General features: G+C 42.4%; 1 long non-coding RNA gene across 2 annotated transcripts in view; it reads left to right on the forward strand.

Annotated features, from left to right (window-relative positions):
• LOC141425790 (uncharacterized) overlaps positions 1-3,574 on the forward strand; it is a 50,625-nt gene extending 47,051 nt beyond the window's left edge. For both annotated transcript variants that reach the window (XR_012450892.1, XR_012450893.1), the window contains one exon: positions 86-3,574. This is a non-coding gene — a long non-coding RNA (uncharacterized lncRNA). The remainder of the gene's footprint in view (positions 1-85) is intronic.
• Positions 3,575-6,141: the final 2,567 nt, after the last annotated feature.

Raw genomic sequence — 6,141 nt, forward strand, 5'->3', positions numbered from 1 at the left:
CTTCCTTTAGGACTTTTGGAGGGAGACAGGTTATCCATTACAAACCAACCTGAATATTTTCATCCTCTTCTGTGTGTGTCCTTAGACTTCTGGAGCAGCACTCTGAAGGCTACCTAAGAGAATTCAAGGTTAATGGTGAAGACAGCATAATAGCCCAGAAGTGCTCAAAGAGTGTCCACCTGCAGTGATACCTGGAACAGGCTATGAGCATCCTCTGTCCAGGCCCAAGAAGCAAGAACAAGAAAGCTCTGTGGGGAAAATGGCTTTAACTAGTACCTTGTGATTCATGAAAGATAGCCACAACCTCTCTTCTCTCTGCCCAGTTTTTTAAAAATCCTCCGGAGGTGGATGTGCAGAGAGGGGCAGATACAGAGGCTCAGAAAGATCTCTGGAGTCTCCTGCAATGAGAGGCCATTGAACCAGAGCCTCACCTTGGCAGTCTGTGGTTCCTGCTCCTCCAGACCAAGGGTACGTGCCAAGGACTTGTTAGAGTGGAAGAATGGAAGTGGTGTTCTGCTCTCCATGGTATGTCAGCCAAAGAAAAAAGAGATCGAGGAATATTGTGAGAAAAAAAAAAGAATCAGAGTGACAGATTAATACCACAAGTCCATCCATTTCTTTTATACCATTGCTATCGACATTAACAGAGCCACCCAGTTCCTGCCAGGCTGTGAGACAAGGCTTCCTCATTGACCTCCTAATCTTCCTCAACTTCTTCCAATGCACCAGTCATATAAAAACCAGTGCTTTTTCAGCTGAACTCAAATTATGCTTTTCCTCTGTTTAAAACCATTCAGTGCCTTCTTGCACTTACAAAGCAACTCCAACTCCTTTTCCTTGATTTACGATACCTTACGTGATCTGGCCCCTAAGACTTTATTAAAGGTATCTCCATTTTTTCCTTTTCTCTCCTTATACTTTATTCTTACTGGCTTCTCTTTTATTTTATTTGCAAAGTTTCCATGCTTCTTTCTGCTTCAGGACCTTTGCATCATCTTGGATGATTCTTTCCCCTCAGTTTCAAGAGGCCTCCTTCATATCCTATCTGAGGCAAAGTCTTTCCTGCTTTCTTTTTTCTCTATTATGGAACTCTGGTTGCTTTTTTCAAAGCACCTGCCTTAGTCTGTAATTTATGTGCTTTTTTATTTGCTTACTTGTTTTGTTGTCTGTCTGCATGACTAAAGTATAAGCTCTAGAAAGGGAAAAATCCATTTTCATTCACTCCCAATACCTTGAAACTTAACATGGCGTCCAATAAATATTTATTAAAGGAATAAATACAAGCTTGAATTTCTTTTTCCTTAATTGTTCTTACAAAAAGCAGAGGCAATCACAGGGGCCCTTATTTCCCCACACCTTCATGCCTTTCCTTGTGCAGTGGCTCTGTCTGGACTATTTTTCCCCTTGCTGATCTCCAAACATCCAGTTATTCTGCTTCAAGGACTACACCACTACCCTTTCTTTTTTGTGAAAATTTCCCTCACATACTTCTCTCCCTTTTGTGTGTTCACACTGCCACATGGACTTCTTTTTGTTGGAGTGGTGTTGGTGTTTGAACTCAGGCCCTTTTACTTTAGTTGTTTTTCAGATAGGGTCTTGTGTTTTTGCTGAGAGTCAGCTTCAGATTCGGATCCTCCTTACCGATGCTCCCCCCCATCCCATAGCTGGGATGATGAGGGTGTACCACCATGCCTGACTTGTTGGTTGAGATGAGGTTTTGCCAACTTCTCACCCAGGCTGGCTTTGAACCTCAATCCTCCCTATCTCTACCTTCACCTCCATCTCCAAATCTGTCTCAGAATTATAGGTGTGAGCCAGGTTTTTTGAGACAAGGTTTTGCTATGTAGCCAGGCTCAAACCCACTATATAGCCTAGGCAGGACTGAATTTGAGATTTTCCTGCTTCAGCCTCATGAGCTCCTGTATTACAAGCATGTACAACCACGCCCAGAATACCACATAGACTGCTATTAGCATTTATGATTCCATGTTGCAATTTATGTTTATATTTCTGCATCCTCCCCTTCCATTGTGAAATCCTGCAGGAACAGGAAGCATATCTCATTCCTCTCTGCATCCTCAGCAGCAGTGTGGTGTCTGGAACACAATTTTCACATTGCATCACATTTGCTGGGAGAATACAGATTTTTATCCATGTCACAGAAAGAAACAGAGCCCGGGAAAAGCTAACCGCTCCTGGGAGGTTGTCTCAAGTGACAGTGTGGGTGATGGTGTCTTTCTGCGTTCCTCCTGCTGAACAAAGAGCTGTTTGTGAACAGGGAGAAGAGATGCTTCCTCTCCTCCCTCCCTTTCAGAGGTAAAAGCAGCTTGTGTCCTTGCCTAGATAGGGTTTTCCCTTCCTTTGAGAGGAGAACATTCTTCAGGCAGATTTTAAAGCTGAAGTCATCCAGAACAAAAAGCTGTTTGCCAGCTGTGGCCCAGCAGCCCAGCACCCCTCCCCCTGCAGCCTGGTGCTCTTATTGCCTGATGGGAGAGGGGTGTGAAAGCTTCTGGCAAAAACATCTGGTCGGGGCCACTGTCAACTGGGGAGACTGAGACCAGTGAGTTCTCCCATCTGATTGCTTGGGACTGCTGGAGATGTCCAAGTGGTGGAGAAAGTGAGGGGGAGGAGGAGGAAGAGAAGGAGGAGGAAGGGAAGGAGAAGGAGGAGGAGGAGCAGTAGGCAGTCTGCCAGGCACATTCTTTCCATTCTTACTTTCCCCAGTGGCCACCATCAGACTTCTGCTTGGCCCATGGTTGGGATCTCAAGCCTTTGAAAATGAGGCACATTCCCTGCTAAGTACACAAGGGTCTGAGGGAAGGCTCTAGGCAATATGAACAGCAAAACTGAATGTATTACTCATTAACTTAGGTCCATGTTCCTGCCCAGATTTCCAAACTTCTGTTAACATTGTCTCTCTTGACTCCCTTTTCAAGGACTTCATGCTCTCCTGTCAGCTTCATCCTCCTTCCAACAACAGCACTGGGATACCTTGACAATATTCCAGATCTTTCTTTCTGTCTTCTGACAACTATTTCTAAAGTACTGTGGAAATGATTGGTAATACCTATCCAGGTTCATGGATGATGATTTTTTTTTTTTAATTGTAACAGCAACTTCTCCTGAAGACAAAGGAAAAATTCAAAGAAACAAGTAGGAATTTCAGATTCTGTGGGCGGCCTCTGGGGTAGAAGTGTTTCAATAATTCCTTAAATCTTGACCACCCAGACACTCAGATTCTGCCTCCCATCTGCTCTTCCCTCTGGAGGCCTTGCAGCTTATACTGAGACGAATGTGAGTTTGGAATTTTTGAGGGTCCAGGGTGGCTAGTGGGTTGTCCATAAACTGGCTGCCTCCTCACAGAGCAGACATTATCTTAATGGAACTGATAGATCAGGCGTGTCACACATCATTAAAATAGCTGATTGATTAGAAGAAAATAATTAGCTGGCCCTGCCTTGCTTGGAAAGCCTTTTGACATACCAAGAAGGAGATATAGAAGGGACAGAGGTCATTCATCTTTTGATCATTTGTTTTCCCACCAAGGTGATGAAAAAGGCCCTGATAACCCTTGGGGAAGGGTAGGAATATAAACAAGTTTTAGTTCTTCTTTACCATTTACTCAAAGGGAAGCTATCTGCAGACTTTCTGGAGTGTGCTGTGTTTATTCCAGTTACATAGATACACTCCTTTAAATCAAACACTCTGTTAGAGCCTTGGAGTTGTAAATCAGTGGTTCTTTTCAAGTGACTTGATAGAATATGATATTCGGCTTTCTCTTGACAGGATATAAACATGGAAACCTAAATATTATAGTCAAGGCCAGTCACTGGCAAGACAATGAAGAAGGGCACAGAGCCTCCGGTGGCTTTTCTGTGCCCTTGCTGCTTTTTGTGGCATCTTACTCTTGATGTTCACTGTGCATCCTCTTTTTTCTCCTTGGGAGGGAAGTTGACAAATTTTTTATATTCAGGAGTGTTGTGGTTCAAGGTAATTTAATGCTCAAAAACTTTTGCATTGTGTTCGAAGGCACAAAGAAGTTGGAGCCAAAAGAACTTTGGGCAGGCATTCTTCTGGACATTTTGCCCCACATCAGCCATGTGAACTTGTTTAGACACTAAATATTCATTTTCTTCCCTTTTAAAAAAAAATCAAAAAATCTGACTTTCACCTAACTACAATTTGCTGACTGCTAATTCCTACTCAACTTGTAGAACTTTAAAAAAGATATTATTGGCTTTTTTTCTGAGTAAATCCATTACATGTTCAGGCTGAAATTTTAGGAACAAAAAAAAGTGAAAAAACTCTTCCATAAGCTCTCAGTCCACATCCCTCTGTCTCTTTTTTTCATGTTTGTCATGCACATTCTGTTTTGTGGTTTCTTTTCTCCTTTAATACATACATCACAAGCATTTTCCCACATCATTAAAGATGCATGTGCGTGTGTGTGTGTGCGAGCACACAAGCATTGTCATAGTTGTTGCTATCATCCAGAGACTCCATTAGAAAATGACACTTGATAGCACAAGGGTCCTTCAAGGACATACGTCAATCATTGAGTGATGTTAGGACAGTGGTGGGACCACCTTCATTGCTACTTTTAATATGCTCACTTCCAAAGGTGGGACTTAGCAAGACCTTTGGTTTTTGTTTGGATTTTTGTCTTTGGCATGGCTGTATTTGGGACGGTGTGGATTTTTGCCTACTTCTCTTTCCACTGGCCAGAAGTTCCCTTTGTGTTTGGTGACAAAAGGTGGTTATTGGAAAGGATCTTTTCATCCCCACAACTGACCCTAAGGAAGCATAGAGCTGTGGCATGATAGTTTTAGAGTGAATTAATGCATGCATGGAGGAGAAAGCCTTCCAGTCATCCAGAAATAAGGACTCTGTATGGAGTGAGGTTATTCTCAGCATGACATTATGAATACCTTTTAGCTTTTATATTATTATGTCTCAACCTCAGTTTTCTCACCTATGAAATGGAGACAATAATAATCCCCCCTCTTGGTATAGCTGGGGCTATTAAATGAATACATGTGAAGTTCCTTCAGCACTGCCTGGCAAAGAGCAAGTGCTCAATAACCCACACTTATCATCATCATCATTTTTACAGTAGCTTCCTAATTTTCTCAGTGAGCACAGCCATCTGTGCATTCCGTATTTTAAAACATTTTAAAATAACGGTCATGAGAGCATAGTATCTTAGGTCAGTAAAGCAAGATAGGATTGGGAGATTAGGTAGATACCAGAAAAGGAGATTCTAATAGAAAAGGAGACAGAAAAGAATCAAGAAGGGGAAAGGAAAACGGTGAGAAGAACGGGGCAAATTATGGAAAGATCAAGATTCAGACATGGAGGGGCCAGGCCTGTGCATGTAAACAATGCTCTGTGAGACTTTATGAGCCCCAAGATCTGAGACCTGCTACACCAGCACCTTGAAGAGGGAACTCACAGAACCTTCTGCTGCTTCCATCTCCTTACCCAGTCCGGATAGGGGCAGTGGACTGGGGAGAGTGAGTAGGGAATAGGGGTGGGAATTGGAGAATAGATGATGAAGCTGGAGCTGGCAAAGGTTAATCAAATTGTCAATTAATTAATTGCTGGCAGCTCTGGGTCTAGACCTGTGTTTTCAGAATATCTAGCCAAGTCCTTAGTAGTTTTGCCAATTTCTTTTTATTCTTGGAGACCTACATGTAAAAACTGACCCAAGAATTTGGAAACTGCACCTTGGCCATTACAGTGGCCCCATATTGGAGCTAAAATAAAGATGCTAGCCAAAGTTTTCATCAGTAGCCTGTGGCACCCCTCCCTGCCCCCACAAACCTTCTTGACCTCCCAGTCTTTATGAGGAATGGTCAGGCCAAGTTCAAGCCAATTGTTCAATAAGTTAATAGCTCATAGTATTAAACTGTACAAAATGTGAGAGATAGAATTCACTGGATATTTTAGTGTCACTGGCTGTTGTGACACTGGCTGATATCAAAATTATTTGATTGAACAAGACTCAGAAATTTTCTCCACTTCCAGTTGATGGATGTAGCTTCTGAAATTCTAAGCCTGTGCATGTAGCTTGCTATATAGATTTATGAAAACATTAATTTTAATCTTGGATATTTGGTGCTATAATTTGTAAACAGTGGC

This window comes from Castor canadensis, chromosome 8 (genome assembly GCF_047511655.1).
Source record: "Castor canadensis chromosome 8, mCasCan1.hap1v2, whole genome shotgun sequence".
Classification (NCBI taxonomy): Eukaryota; Metazoa; Chordata; class Mammalia; order Rodentia; family Castoridae; genus Castor; species Castor canadensis.